At 39.1% G+C, this 24,038-nt stretch overlaps 1 protein-coding gene across 2 annotated transcripts in view; it reads left to right on the forward strand.

Annotated features, from left to right (window-relative positions):
• ADAMTSL3 (ADAMTS like 3) overlaps window positions 1-24,038 on the forward strand; it is a 260,077-nt gene that overhangs the window by 53,117 nt on the left and 182,922 nt on the right. The window lies entirely within an intron of this gene.

The following is a 24,038-nucleotide window of genomic DNA, read 5'->3' on the forward strand; positions in this document are numbered from 1 at the left end:
TCAAAACGTATGAGTAGAACTGGGATTTAAAGGAACAGGTTGGAATCAACATTCTTCCTTAAAAATGGATTTTCCAAGAAAATTCTACTCTGTTTGAATAATAATGGGCAATAATACCTACTAGGGCTAGTCCTTTTACACTTAATAACAAGTTTGAATTGCAAGAAATACTGGAGAACTACTATGAGAAGCTATACAGACAGTGCTCAGCTCTGTTTTAACCAGTTGGTTATATTCCATAAAACCTTTCTTTTTATTCCATTGATACTTCATGGAATTTGTTGAATTTTCTTCATTTGCGCTAATTACCTTTCTACTTCTTAGGTAGGGCTAGATTTTCATCAGAACATCCCACATTCCTGTTTATCCTCTTTTGTGTTAAAGGGATCTGCTTCTCTAGAAACTGCCAGGTTAGGATACAGTGTTACTCTGAACGTGATTCCTGTCAGGCTGCAGTGAGCGCAGGGAATGGATGTTGTCTTCACGTGACATTTGGTTCATTAGAATCTGTCAAAATGGACTGGGTCCATTATGGCACTTGGAAAGAGCACAATACTGCATTGTATTGGGGAAACACACTTTTTAAGGAGTTCCTGAGCTGGCATTTATTATAGCCTGTCACATTATTTCCACTTTCAGCATTTCATTAGATTTACCGTCTGGGTACAATCACAAGAGTGAAATGGGAAATGTAATGTAAAATGTCTCCTTAAACCCTCCTAAACAAAAATGAACTGAATCTTTTATTCAATCCAGCAAATTGAGTGCCTAATATACAGCAGCTCTCAGGGATAAAATGAGGAACAAGACAGTGTCTGTTTTCAGCTAGCTCCCAGCCCAGCAGGGGAGCCAAATGGACAAAACTAATCCTAATGTGACGTGAAGGTAGAGGTGTTGATGGAGAGCAAAGAAGTCGATGGAGAGGCATGTTCTCTACGTGGGGATGAGCGACTCGAGCGGGTACTGAGCTTGTTGGGGAGAGACTGAGTCACAGCTTCTAAGTGTGACTGGAATTCTGGGGCTTGTGCTAAGTTCATTGTCCTTGGCATTCTTGTGGGCTGCACACATATGAGTGGAATTTAATGCCACTTTAACTCACCAGAGAAAGTTCGTGGGTCTCGAGGTTTGGAAAATAACTCGCTCTGCAATACGCAACATTTTAGGGCAAATCTTTCAAATGATCGTGCCGTACTCACGAAGCTGTGTCTGATGGAAGCTGTCTCACTGTCTGGAGAAGACGGTGTTGATTAAATTTACAGGGGGATGACTTTCTTTAAAAATCTCCTCGAGTTTGTTGACAGCACTTGTACTTCATAAAACAGGGTGCACAACCCTGAATTTCATATGAGGAAAATTTATTAATTTTGACATTTATTTTAAATGCTTTAGATCATTTATTTGGCTTAGTGCCCAGAAAAAGCAGGAAAGTGACTTGAACATCAACCACAAAATGGCCCAGGGACCCCTTCCCGCTGGATAGACATCTGGAATGGTATATGAGGAATAGACATTGCAGGCAGACATTTAATTAAAGGTTGATATTCAGACTGGAGGGAAGGGTGGCGAGTCTCCTAGCATAAAGGGAATAGTGAGTCTCTGCAACAAAAATTGTTAATAGTTTTGTTTTATAATAGTGCTTTGCAGTTTGAAACAGTTTAACTGTAGACTCTGAACTCATAATGACATTAAGTCCAGATAGTAATTTTTATGGCAACAATTTATGATGCATCTGTGTGGGCTCTTTAAAGGGGAAAAAGTCTTTGACATATATTTTGCAGTTTGTCTGCAAAAAAAAAAGAATTCTCTTTTGAGTTTTTGGGATCTGAGTATAGCACTTGTAAGGATTTTATTGAGTCATCTATTATGCTAATTTGGATTCACAGACATTATTCCATAGTTAATGACACTGGCAAGAATCATAATCTAAAAAAAATAACATCTTGTTAATTAAAAATTTTTTTCATCCTCAAGCTGTCACTAAGTTTGTACGAGCATAACAAGGGCAGAGCTAGGAAGTCCAGGGGTGAGATTCCACCCTGGCCCTGGAGATGTGCGTGCAGTAGTTTCTTGACCAAATAGCTGTAACAGTTCAGCATCACGACACCTGTTTGCCTGTGTTGTGAAGAGTTGCCTCTGCTCACAACCGCCAGCTCAGAGACAGGTGTGGCCATTTCTGGGCGGGAGAGATGCTCAGCAGATAGGCTCATGGTTTATAGATATGAACACACCAAGGCACCAAAAAATTAGAACATTTCTCCTCCAAACCATGCAAGCACACGTCATGGTTAGAACTAAGGAGAAATGAATCTCCTTTTCGGACCCCAGAAAGCACCAGGGGCAGCCTGTCCTGCTGATTTCCTTGGGAATGATGGCTGCAGAGGATAGAAGTATCTTTTCTCTAATTTCTCCTCTGCTAGGAGTGGGGGGCAGGAGGTGTCATGTCTGATATGACATCTCTGATAGGAGGTTATCCACCTTCTCTGTGAACACCTCCACATGGGGAGGAGCTTGGACTCCCAGTACTGGTTTTCTGATCTGATTATGTTATTTTCTGAGCTTCACCTGTAGTTCCATCCATCTAGTGGACAGTAAAACTCTATCTGGCAGCCTCACTGTACAAATGTTAAAGAATAAGGGTTTTTATTTTTTAAAAAATTAGATCTAATTTTAAACAAGATGGCCTATAAAGAGATAGGAGATCTGATATGAAATAAACCAGAAGTGGGTGACAAAGGAACGACAAGGATAAGGGCATATGTTATAGCCCAAAATAAGACTAAAATAAAATATATTACAGCCAGGAATAAGACTAAAATAAAAATGCATGCCACAGAGGTGTGCATACTTACTACAGGATAGGAGGGGGCACATACTTAATTCTGAGCTTTCTAGCAGCCAACTTGGAGGGACAAACTCAATCAGTTACATAATTCATCGGGTCCGTAAAATAATAAATTAGCAGGAGCAAAACAATTCTTCTTTAAGAAGGAAAAAGCTACTGATTTTATTTAAAATAAAGCATTTAGTCCACAAAGCTCAGGATATTTGACTTTGCCAAAGAAACATTTCAATGTTGGACTTCCTTAACCTTGCTTACCAGATTCATATGAATGCTTATGTTCCAGAAGCTTCTCCCATTAAGAATCTTCTTATAGGTATTTATAAGGACATTTTTGCCGTCAAGGGGAGATTTTTCATAAACTAAAACATATGTATATTTTTGCATCTCAGTAACGTAAATGTTTGTTTTTTGCTACTGAGCAATGTTTATCAAACCAGCTACAAAGGATACTTAGTAAATTAAACTGAGTTTGGATTACCTATAATCTGCTGGTGTCAAGAAGGGAGGCTCACCTTTAAGACACACAGTAGAATGTGAAGGAGTCTTTGCCTAGGAAGAAGTTACCAGTGAAGTTTGAAAGTGCCTCAGTCCCTCTTATGTGTTTTAATGACCGGGCAGAGCAGATTTGGGGAAGCTCTGCATAGAGTGAAAACAAGGGAGAAATAATCCCTTTTGACGTGACCTGCAGCAGCCACCCTAAGGACAGGAAGAAGCAAAACTGACTCAGCTTTGTATTACTGAGGCTCAAATTAGCAACAGTTTCAGGCTTATCTAACATATCATCCTGTGCAGTAATCTAGTGTCCGTAATAGGGAAAAGCAGGCCTTCCATTCTTTACTAATCCTGCGGGGACTATACTGGATCTTCTGTCAACCCTGGCATTGAGGTCCTCCCAAATGATTAGCTGCACCATGGAATATGTAGACTATCTAATGATTAGATAACCATTTTTAAAAATTAGACCTCATGTGAAAGAAAAGGAACTATTAGGAATTTTTACAAGAAATTTAAGATGAGAAATGACACTTTGGGTCAAGATGGTGGCTAATAGTCTTGGATCCACTTCATCACCTATTGCAAATCTGCAAATCTCATGAAATGACATCAAAGATGAAGAATAAGAACTGAACAATAGCCCGAAAAAAGAAGAAAAAGCTGTGCCAACAAACTAGAAATTCTGGGGAATTCCTAAAATAAAAAGGAGGCCGTTCATATATGTGGAGAAATGGGACTATAGGAAGCTGTTGCCTGAAATATATTCAGGAGAAATCCTGTGGTGGGAGCCATGCCAAGGAAGTCCTAAGACTAGAATCGGCAGATAAAAAGGAGTGGGATTTGGGCCTGTTTGAGCAGAGCAGTATGTGGCAATATATATATTTTTTATCACAATGCAATAAAGCTAGAAATATGCAAGAAAAAGTAGAAATCAAGTCCACTCATAAGCAAAATGAAATAAGCTTCTCTCCTAAGCCAGTAATTATTGGATCAAAGATGAAATAAAATTCATGGTTGTAAGTTATCTGGAAAACTATGAAAACGAAAAATACAGAGAACACCTTATGTTAAAATATACAGCCTAAGCTGACTACAGTCTAAGCTCCTGACATTAGAAAAGCAAAATATACCTAATGAATTGAGAAGAAAAAGTTAATATAAGTGAAAGCAGAATTTTGTTAATTAGCGTAGTTAAGGACATTGAAAGTCTAAATTTAGCCATAGTTATTTGGAAAAAAGCAGCCATAAAATGAATAAACCTCTGGTTAGTCTTAGCCAAAAAGAAATAAGGAATAACACAAACTTAGGAATAACAAAGTGGAGTAACAGATAAAAATAATAAAGTATTCTTGGCCAGTAGGACTTTTCTTAGTTTGTAATCATGTATGTTTTTCCTTTCTGAAAGCCTGTCGTAGATTAGTTGCAAATCTTTGTACTTCAGATAATTGACCTGGATGTGTTTGTGTGAGGGGTTCTTTTTAGTGATTTTGCCTGAAATGAACCTCTGCGGTCTCTGTGTGCAGCTCTGACTTCAGCTCAGAAAAGTTTCTTCTGTACAATTAAAACCGTAAGTTGTGTGTTAGAATATTGCTCCTTGATCTCCACATGTGTTATTTTCTCTCTTGTTGTTTAAATTTCCTTATCCTTTTCATCAGCATTCTGGGAGATGCTTTAATATTTGCCTGCTCTTAATGGGGTTTTTATTTATGAATTTTCTGTTCTGTTTGTTACTGCTTAGACTTAGTTTGTCACTCTCTCTGGTATTGTATCTGTTCTTACGCCCTAATTCTACCTATATCAGCTCCCTTTTGGTAAGAGTTTGTTATCTCATCATGCCATTTTTATCTCTTACCATGTGTCCATTTGCCTTGAATTTAAATGAGTGGAAACAGGAATCTAACATTTACCTCTTTTTATTTTAATATATATATATATATTTTTGAAGTGAGCGTTCCTTGGCTTTTTGAGTGGTATACGTGTTTGTTTCCCTGAACAAAAGCATCTACTTTTGTAATCAATTTGACATTTACAATTATCTAATTTCTCTGCCTGCCACGGTGGGGACAGAAGAAACTAATTAAAAGGTAGATATGAATGACTAGAATCCAACACCAGCCTGAAAGGATAACACACAACTTTATAACAGTTGTGTGAGGAGACTGGATAAGATTATTAAAAGTGTTGACTTTCAATCTAGTGTAATAATTAATGTTTATAATAATAATGGATTTAACAGGAAAAGATTTCTTTAACCCACATAATACCTCAAAGGGCAAACTTTTTTTGTGTGGAAAGTTCATTTATGTAGCACAGTTAATTCTAATCATCTTCGAAAAGCAGAGCATTGCAATATAAAGATTAAATCACATTCATGACTTAATAATTGCCAAGGACACCAATAATATTTTTGTTCAAATTTACATGCTTTGGAATACTTCAGGTTCCATGATTTTCTCCATTCCCGCCCTATGTAAAGTAGAATTCTTTCCACCTCCACTAGATAGCCCATATGTTTCTTTCATGGACACTCAAGTAAGTGTTGTCTCTGGGGGTTAATTTTCAATCAGTGGCTTGTCAGCAGGGTTTTAGTGCTGATGATTTCCCATATATGCCTTTCTAGAGAAGCCATTTGTGTAACATCATAAGGGTGTGTTTGCTTGTTATATGAAATTATTTGCATTAATACATGAAACAGAAAGTGCATAGAGTGACACTTGATTTATCCAGTGCCAGTGGGCAATAGATGTTATGGTCAGCGGGCAGGCTTTGAAGCCAGACAAACCTAGGATGTACTCAGTGCTTTACCAAGCGACTATTGTAAATAACTTCTTTAATCTTCACAGCAACCCTTTATCACTTATGAGTGTTTCCAGCTCCAAGGAGCACAACACCACACACCAATAGTTGTTTAAAGGAGTAGAATTGGTACAGTGGCTCAGTGACACCGTCAAAAATGCAAGCTCCCTTTCTTCTGTTCTCTCTACACAGCGTGTTGGCTGTTTCTCTTATTGCAAGATGTTATGACAACTTCAGGTGCCGCATTGAGGTCCAAAGAGGAAAGAAGGAGAGAAGAGAGGTGGAACCACCCATATCCCATTAATCAAGAGGAAGCAATGTTTGCCCAGAACACCCAGAACAGATGTCCCCTTAAGTGTCACTGACCAGAACTAGGGGGCACATGGCCACCCAGAATGCAAGGGAGGCTGCGAAAGTGGGAACAAGCTTGTCGTGTTGAATTATGACTCACCACTTGAAATTCTGTTGCTAACAAAGAGGGACATGGGCATTGCAGGTCAATGTTTGTGTCTGATCCAAGCTCTATATTCTTTATACCCATGGGAAAGCTCATATTGAGATAGGATGAAAAACTGGACCAAAACCACCAGCTCTTGGGTGACAGGACATCAACCAAGGTCTATCTCACTTTTAAAACCGTGCTCCTGATTATTTTGCAGTAAACCAGGGTCATTTTATGAAGGACATCAGGGACTGTGAGTGATATTTACAATGATGGTTACACGACGAAGCTAGTCTTAGGTGAATACAGTACACTTCAAGTTTAAAGGAGATTGTCTTTTTTTAAAAAGTGAAGTAAAATAGGAAATTTCCTTTCTTAACATCTGATGGAATCAATAATTTCCAATAAAGTAAGGCAAAGCTTTGTTGTGGATTTTCTGGGGGAAAAATTAAAGGACTGGAACTTTCTCATGATTTATCTCTGTTTGGACACCAAGAAAATGTCCATAGCTCATGGAAGTGACAGTCTAGATTAGGTGTCAAGGGATGCTGCCCAGATAATGAGGTCTAGAGGTAATTTGGAAATTAAGGAAGTATTGGGCTGCCCTCTTGCTGCAAGTCTCTGAAGTCCCTGTCAGCTGAGAGCCAGGTCTGGCCATTCCTGAGGTTTTCTGCTTCCCTGACCCTCCCGTTGCATCCTGTTCCTGGTTTGCTTTCCTCTGCTGTTCATCTTTCACTTCCTCTTTCCTCACTCAGAAAGCGTGTTGAAACCACATTTCATTATTTGGCACTTCAAGGCAGTAGTAGTACCCCCACTTTGGGCTTTTTCTGCCCTGGCAGGAGAAGTGGTTTCAGTAAGTTTTTCCATTTCTCACGTGTATGATTTCCTGTCAGGTACCTGGCCAGATCTGTCCACTCGTGTAAGAGAAGGCAGGATGCTGCGCCTCTCCCCTTTTCAGAGAGGGAGTGGCAGGCAGTGGCCCTGGCTGGAGGACTTTATCCGGGCTTTGCTTTTCCCCTGGAGGATGAGGTGATTTCTCTTTCCTTTTCAGAACGTGCTCATATATCACAAAATTCAAGCCTTGGCTCTAACTACTCATAAGGGGTTTGTGTTTATTTTTTGTCTACTTCATCCAGTTTTGTTTTAATTAAGGCAAACCCATGTCTCCCAAACATCCATTGTTCTCCATGAGAAGGAAACAAAAGGAATCGTTTTGCTTGGCTGTTTAAGGACAGGGAAGTGGCTCCCATCTCAGAACATGGGTCATCCTGGATGAATGAGGGCAGCTCGCAGTGGGGTGGTCCTCAGATCCGGCAGACCCAGACTCCCTGGCACCAGAGGGGCAGCTCTCAGCCAGTGTCTGCTCAGCGTCTTCTGGAGTCTTCTAGGCCTGGAAGAAAGACTTTGTATAACATCCCTCATATGTCACTCCCTTTAAGCAAAACATGTCTTCTGCTTCCTTTTCTCTCCTCACCTCCTCTTGCATGTCTGAGAATACAAAAGCAGACTTACTCTCTTTCATTCTGAAGGGAGTGTGCATCCAGGTTGTGCTGGACATTAATTCATAAGCCATAGGTGTCTATGGGGATAGCAGTACTCTGCTCTCAGGGAGCTGTCATCTAGTAGGGGAGGAAGACTGACACATAAGTTGAAATGGATTGCCCGTTCAGGATCTGCTGCGTCTTCATTATCCCTAATGTTGTCACCATGCGTCCATCCCTCACTATGTATGTGGCATGGTACTAGTTCCTGGGGACACAAACAGGTGTGAAACACAGTGGGTGCTTTTGGCTTCACATGTAGAAAATGGAATCAATGACATAGAATATAAAGAAATAAAAAATGCTGAAAAGAAAATGCCCTGTTTTGTTTATACTTACTCTCATTTCTGTTATTTTTGGTTTGTTTCTTTATCTTTTTTGGCACTGCCAAAATTTTTGGTACATTTATTTTTGGTAATTTTCTATACAGATCATATTTTGCTTAAATCCATTGTCTCTGGTGATTCTGAAGGTTTAAATTTTATTATTAAAAATTCCCACAGGATATTTTTTAAGTTAATTAAATATGTGATCAAATCAAGTAAATGATTTAATGTAAGGTTGTCTTATAAATCTGTGTATATGTGTGTGTGTGAACTTTGTTCTCTAAGAAAATTTTGGCTTTCCTTTCAACTTTGTGACTATTTCTAATGGTTAACCTGTACTGCTGATGTCTAACAGAGCTTTCTGTAATTACAGGAATTTTCTGTATAGGCACGGTCTAATACCATAGCCACTAGGCACACGTGTGCGTAGCAAGTACTTGAAATGTGGCTACTGTAGGTTTAAGGTCATATTGTGGAAGCAGATAAAAATCTAACTGAGATGATACAGATCTTTAGACGTTATCACATTCTTTTGATAACTCTATGTACAACCCACTAGAATTTATACAAATATTTCCTCCGTTCTCCACAAATTATAGATACTGTTTGCTCATATGTTCACTGTTAAGGCTTCCTAAGCCCCTGCTCACCATCAGATTCAGCTCCAGTGATGCCTGCCTAGGTCTCCCAGGCTGTGGAATAGTTACCCTTGCTTGTTCTTTGAGTGCTTAGTACCTGCTTGCAGTCATGTGTTTTCCTTTCATCTTCCAACTAGATGAATCTTCTTAAGGACAGTAACTAAACTGGGCCTAGTGAATGTCGTTGATTGAATGAATTTTAACTTTGCTCACTTTTGTGACAACTCAATGGACCTGATCCTCAGCCATTTAGCAGCGACCTAACAAGGCCATTGTTATCCAACCAGGGAGACTCTCCTACCATTTTTAGTTAAGAAATTAGGATTTAGCTGTTAGTTCTTCCAACATCCGGGCCACCAGTCTCAGTTATGCTGAACCTCCCAGTTTCCTCTTTTCACCTGGGGTGACCATGGGTGGCCCAGAGCATGCAGACCGCCAGCCAATCCCAGAGGGAGAGGCACGAGATAAAAACAATATACTGGCTTCTTTCTTACTTACTTTCGTAGCTGTCAAAGAGTATTTCTTGTGGGAGTCTGCTTAAATCCTGTGCCCCTAAAATGTGGTCTGGGTAATATTCTTGATGAGCTGTTGGCACAAAACCTGTGTTTTTCTATGTGAAATGGCTAACCATGGGTGGAAGTAAATCACTAAGGAAAGTCAAAAAAGTATTTTTTAAAAGCTTGATATCAATAAACGTGAAAACCTATGCGTCTTTTTTCCTTGGAAAGAAAAGTCTGCTGTGGATTGTCAAATATGAATGCTTTGAATATGGTTTGAGGTATGTCGAAATTAAAAGCTTCTTAAGACTATTTTGCAGTTCTTAATGTAGGGCAAGGAAGTATATAAAGTAATCTTCATGAACCGGCTTTAAAGTGGTAAGAAGCATTAGACATGTGGAGGGTATTTTGCTCCCGTGTGAAGAGTGAGAGTAAAGCATTTTGCATTGTTAAGGCTGTCTCAAGTCTGAGAGTTTTAATGATGCTTGGTTGTTAAATTGGTCTAGAAAAGTTGTTGTTTTTTTTTGTACTTTAACCAGTATAAATCATTATAAGAGTAAAGAATCTAGGTTGTGTGGACATGCATCCTTCTAGAGTGGATTCTCAACCTCGCCACTGTTGACTGGGTCAGAGAACTCTTTGCTGTGGGGGCCTGTCCTGTCCTGGGCAGTGTAAGATGTTTAGCAGTATCCCTGGCCTCCATCCATTAGATGCTGGTAGCAGCCCCCTAGTCCCAGTTACAACCACCAAAAATACCTCCATTGCCAAATGTTCCCAGGGGACAAAACTACCCAGTTGAGAAGTATCCTTCTAGAACATTTGTTGAAATGTATGAGGCTGGAAACCAATAATCTGTAGCATCTGACTGCAGGCCTTGTTGGATCAACCTTGAGATGCCCTGAGGCAGTTTCCATAAATACTGATCACTGGAATGCCAGCCACCAATACAGGCTTCTTGGCAGGCATTCACCAGAGAGACCCTGAATTGCCTGGGTTTTGAAGCCACAGTGGAATGACTTCTTTGGAGAAAGGTTGGATTCATTTATTTATCAGAATAATTAACATTCAAAAATTGTATAGTTGTTATTTAAAAATACAGCAGTACAGAAAAGTAAAAGGGAAACTACAAATCACCCCATATTCCACTTTCTAGAAGTATCTAGTGTTCATATTTGGTAATAGCATTTCTAGACATTTTCACACACATGTACACATAGGATTTTGGATAGGATAAATAAATCGACGTGACTGTATAACAACATTATCACATGATACATGCCATTTTAAATTAAACATATTTAACTTTTGTGAATTTAATAGATGGTAAGAAAATGAAGTGGAACTGAGGGACTTGCCAAACTTGGGATGAATTTTCCTTTACAGAATCATAAATTATTTCCTCAAAGATATCTCTAAGAAATGACAAAAGATTATGAAAAACATTTGGAGGTTGGAGTTATGATGTTTTAAAACTTCATGCTTAAATTTTAGTCAATATTACTTGATTCCTTTGCAACTTTCCTCTATTCATGTCCCAATTTTTATCATCTATATACTAATTTAATATAATCCATGTTCTGTTCTACAACCTTAACTTTCCTGTTGTTTATTTGTGGTTCAATATTTGAATGGATTAAATACTCACCACCATTCCTTTTATGTGATTTCTACTGTTCTGTTTTTGAATTTTTGAACCATTTCTCGATTGGTTAGATATCTTTATCAATTTTTTTTTAAAGAAATGCTCCATTTCCTGAATGTTTTTCTTACATTTGAAAATGTTACTGTTGCCTTTATTCTTTCTATTTAGTTGTGGATACACATGAAATAAAATTGATCATCTTAACCATTTTTAAGTGTACAGTTCAGTGGCATTAAGTACATTCACATCATTGTGCAAACTTCACCACCATCCACCTCCAGAACTTATTTCATCTTGCAAAACTAAACTCTGTACCCATTCAATGGTAATTCCTCATTCTTTGGCTCCCACCATCCTACTTTCTGCCTCTGTGAATTTGTCTACTCTAGGTACTTCCTGAGTAGAATCATGCAGGGTTTGTTCCCTTTTTTTTGGTCTGGCCTATTTCACTAATTACAATGAACTTGAAGGTTCATCCATGTTGTAGCATGTATGAGAATTTTGTTCTTTTTTATGGCTGAATAATATTCCATTATATATGTCTTATGTCATTAAATGTTACTGTGGAGAAGGCAGACTTTTCCCCTTGCAGATGACTTTCTTCAGAAATTCTCCCTATGCACATCCTTTAAGGAGTGTTTCCTGTGCTTGTTTTAATTGGAGAAAACTATATAAAGAAAAAGAATAATGCTGAGACTAGGAAAACAAACTAATAAATACCCACCATGCAGAATTAACTACTGCTAATGTTTTGTCATATTTGGGTAACAGTATATTTTATCAGTATTTTGCACATGTATAGTTTAAGGAATTACTTGGGTTGAGTTCTGAGAGGCAGAGCTGAGATGAGGAGTCACATCCCAGTGATTTATTCAGAAAGTATTTCCAGTGGAATCCAATTAGGGAGTGGGAGAAGCAAGATAGGGAAGGCGAAAGGGAAAGAGCCCAGCAAAGTGGGTTTTCAAGTGAAGTCCCAGCCTCTGCCTTATCCTGTGGGGTGCTCCAGAGGGTAGATTACTCTGCAGACCTTGTCCTGCCTCAAGGCTGGGGGGCTGAGCCTGAATCTAAATTTTGAAATATATTAGCATAAAGTTATCATCTTTCATCCTCTTAGCATTTTAGAGCTTGCAGAATCTGTGGTGATGCTCCACATTTCATTCTTAGAATTGATTTTCTCTCTCTTTTTTCCTTCAATTGTCTTGCTAAAGAATTTATCCACTTTATTAGTTTTTATAATGAGCCAATTTTTAGATTTGTTGGTCCTCTTTCTTACATCTTATTTTTCTATTTCATCATTGCTGTTCTCATTTTCATTATTTCCTCCTACCACTTTCTTCGGGTTTTGTTTGCTGCCAATTTTCTAGTATCTTCAAATGACCTGAGATCATTGTTTTTTTTTAACTCTCTTCTTTGAAAATATGTGTATATTTAAAAAGTACAAACTTCTTTGAAAGTACAGCTTAACTGCTTTCCCCAAGCTTTGATATGTAACATATTCACCTTCATTTGTTAAGAATATTTTCTAGTTTTCAGGGTGATTTCTTTTTTGACTCATGGGTTATTTAAAATAAACTTTCTTAATGGAAACCTACTGAAATAGGAGAAGATATTTGCAATTATATATCGGATAATATATCCAAAATATGTAAAGAACTCATACAATTCAATGTCAAAAACCAAAAAACAACACAACTCAATTAAAACATGGTCAGAGGACCTGAGTATTTGTCTAAAGAAAATATACAAATGACCAACAGGTACATGAAAAGATGTTCACCATCACTAATCATCAGGGAAATGAAAGTGAAAACCACAATGAGATAACCACTTCACATCTGTCAGAATAGCTATTATCAAAAGGATGAGAAACAACAAGTGTTGACAAGCTTGTGGGGAAAAGGGAACCCTCATGCACCATTGGTCAGAATGTAAACTGGTGCAGCAAATTAGGTAAAACAGCATGGCAGTTTCTCAAAAAACTAAAAATATAACTACCACATGATCCAGCAATTCCTCTTCTGAATATTTATCTGAAGAAAATGAAAACACTAATTTGAAAAGCTGTAAGTACTTCTGTGTTCGTTGCAGTGCTGTTACAATCGCTAAGAAATGGAAGCAACCTAAATGTCCATCAACAGATGACTAGATAAAGAAGATGTGGTGTGTGTGTATATATATGTATACACACACACACACACACACACACACACACACACACTTATAATGGAATATTACTCACCCATAAAAAAGAATGAGACCTTGCCATTGTGACAACACGGTTGGGCCTGGAGGATATTATGCTAAGTGAAATAAGTCATACAGAGACAAATACCATATGATTTTACTTATGTGTGGAATCTAAAAAACAAATAAATGAACAAACAAAGCAAAACAGAAACAATGTCATAGATACAGAGATGGAACTGGTGGTTGCCAGAGTGGAGAGGAGGTAGACAGATGGACAAAATAGGTGGAGAGGATTAAGAGTTACAAGCTTTCAGCTATAAGATAAATAAATCACAGGGATGTAATGTACACATAGGGAATACAATCAATAATATTGTAACAACTTTGTATGGTGATAGATCGTAACTGGTGTTATTGCAGTGATCATTTAATAATGTATAAAATATCAAGTCACTGTATTGTGTACCTGAAACTAAATTAATATTGTATGTTAATTATAACTCAATAAAAAAATCCCAGCTGGGCTTTTTGCAAAAATTGACAAGCCAACCCTAAAATTCATATGGAAATACAAGGGACCTAGAATCGCCAAAACAATCTTAAAAGGCAGAACAAAGTTGGAAGACTCACTTCCTGATTTCAAAACTTACTGCAAATCTACTGTAATGAAAACAGTGTGGCAGTGGCATGAGGATTAACATATAGATCAATGGAATAGAATTGAGAGCTCGGAAATAAACTGTCATATTTATGGTCAACTGATTTTTAATAAGGGTATCAAAACAAATCAAGAATCCTCTTAACAAATGGTTTGGCTGCATAACTTTATATACTTAAAACCATTGAACTGGGCACTTCAGGTGAATTTTATGATATATAGTTATATGTCGATAAAGCTCTTTAAAAATGATAAAGAATATCTCTTAATTTCTGAGTATTTGGAATTTTTTTAGTTTTATTTTTACTGATGTTTAGCTTATTTGATTTGTAGGCAAAGAAAATACTTGTATGATTTCAATCCTTTGAACTCTTAAGATTCACTATATGCTCAGCTTATGATTGATTTTTATAAACATTTTATAAATAGAAAGAATGTATATTTTGTAGTGGTTGGTTATAGCTTTCTATATATGTATATTCATTCAATTTGTAATTGAATTGTTTCAATACCCTGTATGATTACTGAACTTTTCACCTATTTGGTAAGTTGATATGAGAGTTGTGTTAAAATCTCCCACCATGTTGCAGAATATTCTATTTCTTATTATAGTTCTGTGAGTTTTTGCTTTATTTATTTTGAGGTGATGTCATGAGGCATACCCACTTTTAGAATTTTTGTTCCATCCTGGTGAATTCAACCTTCCAACATCATGAAGCATCTCTCTTTGGCTCTTCATCTTAAAGTCTACTTTGTCTGATTAGTGTAACTAAACTAAATTTGTTTTGGTTAGTAGTCTTTTTTCAATCTTTTATTTTCCATCTTTCTGGTCATTGTATTTAAGGAACGTCTCTTTTAAACAGAATATAATTGAATTTTCAAAATTCATCCTGATAATTATCTTTTAATTGGTGCATATATTCTATTAGAGTTTAATGCAATTATTGATATTTAAATTTTACTATGTGCTTTAAAAGTTTATCCATCTTTTCTGTGTTCTTTTTTTCCTCTCCATTTTGCTTTCTTTTAGGTTGATTGAGTATGTGTTTTTATTGTATCTTTTCCCACCTATTAATTTGAAAGTTATACACTTCTGTTCTTTTAGTGATAACACTAGAAATCAAAGCATGTATTCTCGACTTTCAAAATCAAGTATTAATTGGTCTTTTTACTTTCCTAAGGGATACGAGGATCTTAGGATACTGTAGTGTCATTTATCACTCTTCTGACTTATAGGCCATTGTTGTCAGACATCTTAATGCCATATAAATATTTTAAATACCACAAGCCACCATAATTGCTGTTTCCTATAGTTGCTTTATTTAGAATTACCCACATTCTTATTTACCATTTTTATTTTTGCTCTTCATTTCTTTCTGTATCTCCAAGCTTCCTTCAACCCTAAAAACACCTGTTAATATTTCCTTTAATATTTCCCTGTCTGCCGATGATGAATTCTCCCTATTTCTGTTTGTCTGAAAATGTCTTTATTTCATTCATGGAGGATGTTTTTGTTTTTCTAGTTGCTCTCAGTGGGATTTTTGGTCCATGTTCCCCAGCCCACCTTTACTCTCCATTGGACTTATGTATTTGGCAACATTTGATTCCCCTTTCTGTTCAGTCTTACCTGATGTTGTATTGTACATGCTTCATGATGACTTACCAAAGTATCATAGATAATATTGTATTAAATCTTTCTTCATGTAAAGTAGATTTATATTTAGGAATTCCCTTTTAACAAAGAATGAAGTCAAAACAAAACAAAACTAAACCCTGTTGAATGTGGGCATTTTTATTTATGTTTCTTGCTACAGTTGGAGAAAACCTGGTTATGGTTATTTGCTAACTTGTCTATAGCCAGGAACATGGCACTCAAGGGGAAAAGATAACCTAGCTGTTCTCATCCATAATGCAGGGTTGTGTGGGGAGTGTTATGGAGAGGTGCCCTGTGTGATTCCTGGAATGGGCTCCCCAGTAACCATGATGTCCTATATGTTAGAGACAGCATAGGTGGGGTTCCAGAATGTGATTTATCTACACTCTTGGAAGTTTTATTTGAGCTTCCTAAATACACTGATATTTTATATCTGAGATACTCCAAAGGCAAAGCTCAAAGGTGCAGAGGGAGTAGACTTTAGACACCGAGCACCACGGAATAACTTCTTATACTCTGCCCTCTGCATGGACAACACTAAACTCAGTGTCCGGGGAAGACAACAGAGCACCCTTTGTTTTGTATTATTTTGAAGTTATTTGTGTGTGTGTTTCTTACTCACTGGAACTTGGTGTTGTTCTGTAACCAGACTGTGAAGAATCTGACATCGGTTACAAATACACCTGCCTATTGATTACTTCCAAACCGACGGTCATTCATCACCAGCAAGCTCCCAGCTGGGCCCCAAGGGCCAGGCAAATAGTCAGTCCTCACAGTGGCTGGATGGGGACTGTGCCAATCAGGAGGCACATGCCCCTTAAAAGTTGTGTGACCACCCTTAGTTGGAATTATTTCCATGTTGGGGTGTGGGTCCTGTAATGATTTCCTCTTTCCTTTTCCTGAGAAGTCAGAGATTTTTAATGAGAAATCTCCATATTTGTAAACATTAGCAAATAGTTTCTTTTTTAGCGGTAAACTACATACTTCGAGTTAGATGAATAAGACCCTCCAGGCCAGATTCCTCCCAGGCACCAGCCGTTTTCTCCCTTCCTCTTACCTATTATCTAGACACTGCTTGTATTTTGTACCCAAGGGCACCAAGCGTCTCATCTCAAGGTGGGTGGACGATGCTTGTAAGGCTGAATAAGATAAACATCTCTCACAAGTCACTCCATACGGAAACCTGAGAGTCACCCACACACCTCCTTTCTCTCTGCTTCTAGTCAGCTGCCGGGTCCTGCTGATTATACCTCCTTCAAACTTCACATCTGAAAGAGTAGATCCTAAAAATTTTCCAAGGAAAAAACACTGTATGTATGGTGATGGATGTTAACTAGACTTACTGTGGTGCTCATTTCTCAGTGTATGCAAATAACGAATCACTATGTTGTACACCTGAAACTAGTATGTTACATGTCAATTATGTGTCAATAAAAAAAATTAAACAAACAAACAAACCAATGACTACAACAACAAAGCCCCTGACATGTATGCCCTCCTCTTCTAGACACCGGGAGCGTCTAGCTTGGGCTCTTGTTTCCTGCACAGCCCGCGCAGTTACCTTCTAGCCCTGCGCTTCTGTGCGGCTCTCCTCCCTCAGTCCCTCCCCACAATCCTGCCAGAGTCATTTTTCCAAAATACAGTTTGCCAAAGTCACTCCTCTGCCTAAAAATATTCCAGTGAGTCAATAAATTACTGTGCTGGAAAGCATCCCTTTGCCCTCCGGATCCACCCTGTGCTGCCCCCGCCCGGGAGGCGCCCTGTAGGAAGGCATCAGTGGTCTCCCATGCCCTCTGGCTCCGGTCGGGTTTGGCCAATGGTGAGCAATGGATTGGAGAGAGGGAGGAAAGAAGTGTATTCATTTCCCCAGTGCTCACTTTGTGAGGTTGCTGTGGGCGGAATTCTTGACCAAAGGCCTTGACTTCTGTCAGCCAGTCCTTTCCATACAGCCTCTGCCTGCCTTTGCCCCGCAGCGCACGTGAGGCCCAGGCAGATGGCGGGAGTTGTCTGATTCCCCGGGTCTGCCTGGCCCTGGTCCCGGGGTACTGCGCTAGCCCTGCGGTCTCCCTGTACCCTGTCCACACCTTAGTGAATTCTGTGTTTTTCAATTGCTCCTCCAAATCCCCATCTAAATCTGCCCTCTCTTTGCTCCGGGACCTCGTTCTCCCACCTAATGTGATGGACTGGATCGCTGTGTACAGAAGGCCGGCCTTGCTCTTAGAAGTCTGGTGTGTTTCTTTGGTGTTCCTTCATCATGGCCTTGGTTGCTGTGATTTGGAAGCTCTTCATAGCATGTGTGGGAGATTTTTTTTTTTCTTTTACTAGAACAATAGGCCAAATCAACCTCTAATGCAAGGATTGAGAGCAAGGGTGACTGGAGGGTGTGGGTGAGGAGGGCAGATCCAGGTCAGTCTATGCCTGGCTATCCAGGGGAGGATGGGGTGAATGAGGGGAGGAATCACAGAACTGGGGCCAGCCTCCTAGGTAGTGGGGCCAGCAGGAAAAATCCAGGGGGAAAGAAGCTTTCTCAGAAGCTCTGCTGGACTAGGCTGACCTCGTCTTCAGGGAAGCAGGGCTGGTAGGTGCTGGATCTCTACCCACTGATCACCTGCAAATACCTCTGCTATAGGAGGAGGGTCTCAGTGTGGCGTTGAGGTTTTCCATGGGAAGCAGGACTTGGCAGACGTGTTTGTGTTTGGGCAATAATGAGAAATGTGATGTGTTTGGAATAAGGGATGCAAGAAGTGGAGCTGGAGAATGAGGCAGAGCAGGTCATGGAGAGCCCGGAGGTACAGAACATGCGTCCTGAGGAACCAGTGAGGGACTTTAAGAAGGCGGTAAGATAATCAGGAACACATTGGCTAGGAAAGGGTGGACCCAGTCCTGGAGGCCACTGACCATCAGGGTTTTCAGCACACATATTTGTGGATATATATACTTCTCAGTAGAGGGTAGAATGGATGAAGAAAGGAGAGGTGTGTGCCCAGCACACGGCTTTAGATATGTTGCTATTTTAGAAATTCTGGTTGAACTGAATTGTTGAGTCTCTGTGACAGCTGAGTGACATTTTGAGTTATTTACCCAATTCATATTAAAATCTTCCATGTTGTTAAAGGTCTTAAAGTTGTATTGACCTGAAAGAATGTATTTACCACTACCAAAATCTGAGTCGTTTGTCAGCTGCTTAAATAACCTTTGTGGTAACGTTGGAATGGACATTTATTTGATGTCTGGGAAGTAATATCCCAGTGGAATTTATTTTATTTTGAGTTGTTTTTAATATGGAGCTGTTAATATAGCATTTCCAATAAGTGACCTTATATTTGAAATCTGTGTTTAATTACTAACGTTTCTGCGAGACCAATAGAACTGTACTGTTCATTATAAGTCACAGATTTAAGAACTTGTCAGGGAAATATTTTATGATTTGATTTATGCATGCAGACCCAAGAAAGGCAAGAAGTCCTCCAGTCTTTGTGAGGTTGTGAACACATTTATCTGACAATACTCTTGGCTTTTACCAGCCCTATTATATAATGAGTAAACAATATCTTTTTTGAATTTTTCATCGAAAATATTCCCTAGCTAGAACTTTACTTAAGAAAATATGATTTCCTAAGAGATCTTTAAGCCTGATAATTTTAACCGAACGGCACAAAGTACGTTTTGCTTCTCTGGAGGTGTTTCCATAGGTTTCCCTTTAGTGTTTTTCCCCCTAAAAAAGAAAAAGAACTTTTGTTGGGTATTTTATTGCACGAAGTATACATGTTCATTGTATAAAGAAGGGAAATGTAGATGAGCAAAAGAGAAAGTAGGGCAGTGTTGTAACTGAATCACAATTAGAAGGTAGAGATGAGCCTAAGACAGGAACTCACTTGCCATCCCACTCCACGAGAGGAGTTGGGAGGTGAGGCTCTGCCTGGTGCTTCCCGCAGAATTGGTGTGTTCGCTGGAGAGTATGTGCCCCGGCCCTCCTAACTGAGGCAGAAATGGCTTCTGCTTCGTCATCTCCTTGCTCTGGGGCCTTGCGTCTGCTGCTCTCAGTGACCGAGAACTGCTTCTGCCTCACTGAGCCCCCTCAGCCCCTCTCTCCTGCTGCTTCTCACTGTCTTGAGGGCCTGATCCGTGCTTCTGCTCCCAGGGCACTGAGCCTTGAACTCCACAAGCCCTTGGGGTACATGTCCATGTGTGAAAATTAACAAATGCATCCCATTCTGGGAACATCAGTCAAGAACGCATATTCCTCATGAAATCACTTAGATAACATCGAATGCTTTTGAAAAACAGAAGTGTCGCTCTGCTTGCCATATAGAGAGGGAAGGAAAAGGAGAAGACTTCACTGAGATACGGAGAGAATGTTGTGGTCAAGTGATTCACAGCAGCAGATGTGTTCGATCCAAGATGCGGAATGCAGACTGTGAGTGATGATAGGTCGGCTGCTGTATTTGACTGGATTCCTGGTCTTTCAGGAAGGGCAGGGGAGGAGCATCGTGAGGAAAAGGCAGGCTTTGTCTGGGTCAGGCAGGAAGGGGGCTCCCCCACACCTTGGACATGTGGTTCTTGAAGCCATGAATTGTTCACCTATAAAACGGGGATTGGTAATATTGACGAGAAGGTTAGAAAGGATGTAGGAAAAGTACGTGCAAGCTGTGCTCACCCTGTGCACAAATGGTAGCTTCTTTATTCAGGGCCGGATTCATCAGCTCTTCCTTCAGGCCACACTTCAGAGTCTGGTCCAGAACAGGGTCACCGAGTGACATGATGTTGGTTGACTCAGGCTTGGGGGTAAAAAAAAAAAATCTATAGATAGTGTTCAGATAACAACTTATCTTATAAAATATTAAAAACATGGAATTTAAATAATTACTTAAGACAGCTTATAGAGATGTTTGAAAAGAAAGAGTTGGGACTAGTGGTACTCAGCTTGCAAACCATAGAAGTTGCCTCTTCAGGGTGACCATCAGGCCAAACAGGGATCCGGTATCAGTCCGCCATATTTTACCGTTACTGGATTTCAGAGCTGGGGCTGCCTGAAGTGGGGCTGCTGAACACCACTTCACTCAGGAGGCTCGCCACCACCTTGCAGCAGCCTAAGAATGCAGACCCCACCCCAGTGCCTGATCCAGGTCTTCCTAATGGCTGATTTCTTCCCTCCCCATGACTCTTTCTGTCTCCTAACACGTGGTGATGGTGACTGGTTTTATTTCATATTTTTATTGTAACGTTAAACGGTGTTCACAGATTCCAAGTCTGATTAGTTGGCTGCTTACTTGGCATTAGATCCTGCTTACTATTTTAAAACAGCAGAACTGTGCATATGGAATTCTGTAAGATTAGGGAGCTTGTGTCCAGTGTGTTTATCAGGGACTTGGGTGGAGCATGGGAGCTGCAAAGCTGAGCGAAGTGGCTCATATATGGGGTGACAGGATCAGGGTTCAAAAAGATCTCGACAGGCTGGTATTCTGGGCCAAAACCAACAAGAGGAAATTCAGTAGTGATTAATGTTAAGTCTTGCCTAAGTAAAAATGGGAGAGAGCTGGCTCTACTGTGGTTATTTTGAAAAAGACATTATTTTGAAGAACAATAACTTATGCTTCTACTTACTACTTTTACTTGTTTACTTACTCCTTTTATTGAGATGCTGTGTGATTTGTTATATGTATGGTATTTTATTTAAATCCTGTTGGAGTATAATTGTCATCTCCATTTTATAGATGAGTTTTGGAAAGGTTAAGAAACTTATCCAGAGTCACACAACTTTTAACCATCATGTGATACTGCTTCCACAGTGAGATCCAATAAATGATGTGACTGAAAAGGGAAGGGAGGAAGGAAGAGAGGGAGGGAGGGAAGGAGAGATGGAAAGTTAGATTTCATCAAAAGAAACCTGGATCATAGGGGCACTGTGGGTTATTCTCAGATACGGTGTTGTATTCTGGACACTACATTTTAAGATTAAAATTGTGCCAACTTAAGTTTGCGCAGAGAGAGAAAATATTTGTGAAAGAGCTGGGACAATTGAAGGTACCAGATCGTTTGAGAAAGCTTGAGAAGGATTCTTCTGTAGAAGAGGATGGAGGTTCACTCTCTGTCCACTGCTGTAGAAGGATGTCAGTTCCTGGGAAGCAGGTTCTGTGTCTCTGAAGGAAGAATACACAAGCATAAATGTTCAGAAATGACCCTAGTGGCACTTTGCTCAGCTCCAGTGGGGTTTTTTTGTTTTTGTTTTTTTCCCTGAACGTTTGTTATCACCATGTTGCTGGTATCAAAGGGAAGAGAAGAGAAGTGGGTAGAAACTGGGGTTATCATTGCTATTCTTTGGAAAAAGCAGAATATGTGAGAAGGACAGGAAGACTGGTTGGTAGGAAGTAGCAGTGGGGTTTCAGAGCAAATCTGACCACCTTCATGGCAAGGACAGGAGAAAAACTCCAGGACCCCTCTTGAGATGTCATTTTCTCTGTTTTCTTAGGGGAAAATTGTTGTACTGATTCCACCAAAGAAACCAAAGTCCTGCATTTATAACTTGCCTATTTTAGTTATTTTAGAATCCAGATTCCTTTTTTTTTTTTTTTTGTAAGTAAAGGTGGGGAAGTTATGGAAAGAAACCTGACTCTAACTATAAACTGAACAGATGGGATAGTGGGAATAAAAACAAATTAAAACAATATTGTAAAGAACTCTCAACTTTCATTTTAAAATATATATGATGATGTTTTTCAACTTTTCACATTCAACCTATCAGTGTATCGAGTGACAAAATGAAAAATCAATTTCAGCTGTGTATATTTTAAACATTTACCTAAATGATTTAGACTTACCAAGCTAAAAGCCCAGTTGAATGTATTAAACTGCTTATTGTATTTTTTATGAATCAAAACTTTATTTTATACTAGGTTATAGACAGGACACAGTTCTATTTGGTGACGTTTAGTGTAGAAAATCGAACTGAACAGTGGTCTAATTAGAACAGTAAATAGCATGGGTTTAATTAGCCCTTCTTCCCGATGACAGATTTGATCAGTTGCCAGATATTTTTTCTTTCCTTTCACTTGACTGTTCCTGAAATATTGCCTCTGGTAGGGCTGCCTACTGTGCTATAAATAGGTGGCTTGGCCAGAAGCCAGGAAACCCACTGACCGTGAGACGCGGGTGAAAATTACTGGAAAACCTCCTCGTTGCTTCCCGCCTTTCTTCGTTTTACTTTTGAAGGTCCTCTCTACAGATCCCTCTCTTAATTAATTTATTTACTTTTGGTTGGATGAGGTAACTTGGCCTAAGGGCCTAAGGAAATGTGTGCAGTTATCTAGTGGAGTCCCCTGGTTCAGTTTATGAGTGGGTCAGGGTTTCCTTCGTAAACTCTCCTGGTCTCCAACCTAGAACTTACCTATTAAGTCCTGTCCTTCTTCAGCTTTTCTGTATGTCAACAAGATGCGGCTGGGTTTGTCTGCTTGCCAGTTTTCAATTAAAATTTCCATTAAAATATTAAAGTATTCTCTTTTAGAAATCCTTACAAAGTGCAGAGAAATGGAAACAAAACAAGTGAAAATCACCCAGCATCTTCCCACGAACATTTTAATTAACCTCTTACTCCTTTTCCTATGCACGTTCATATTTACCAGTGTTAAACAGGATACAGGCTGAACAGTCTTCTTTAATGGCTGCCTTTTATCCCCAAAATATTTTTTAAAAGAATCTTCAAAATCCGTAACAGTTCAGATAAAGCTAACATCCGTCATAGCACCACCTGGCTTCATCAAATTTAATGTTTTGTCATATCTGCTTCAGATCTTTTATGGGAGGGCTGGGAGGAGAATAAAACGTTCAGTTGGTATTCCTTTTGTGTCTTTCCCTGGCATCGTTCACCCCAAGTCCCACTTCCTCCATTCTTAGAGGCAGTTCCCTATGTTTTCTTCCAGCCCATACGTTTGTATTTTTATGACTGCATCTCTTGGCGCGGATATTCATGTACTCATACCTTTATCTATAAGTGAAGAGGTGGAAAATGCTATATGTTTTTATTTTAATGTAATTAAATATATCAGCCTTTTCCTTTATAGTTTCCACCTTTGTTAACATGTCTAGGATAGTCTTTGCTATATCAAGTCTATATGGAGTTAGCACCAAGATAACTTTTAAAATATTTTATGGTTTCAGCATATTAAATATTAGTCTCTGATATATCTGGAATTCATTTTGGTGTATTTTGTGAAGACGTTATCCATGATTTTTGTTAAACCATTCATCACATTGACTTGTGGTTCTATACTGCGTCCTTATACTTGGGTCTCTTTCCAGGCTCTTCTTTTTTCAAACTTAATAG

The sequence above is a fragment of the Camelus dromedarius genome, chromosome 29 (genome assembly GCF_036321535.1).
Source record: "Camelus dromedarius isolate mCamDro1 chromosome 29, mCamDro1.pat, whole genome shotgun sequence".
Taxonomy (NCBI): Eukaryota; Metazoa; Chordata; class Mammalia; order Artiodactyla; family Camelidae; genus Camelus; species Camelus dromedarius.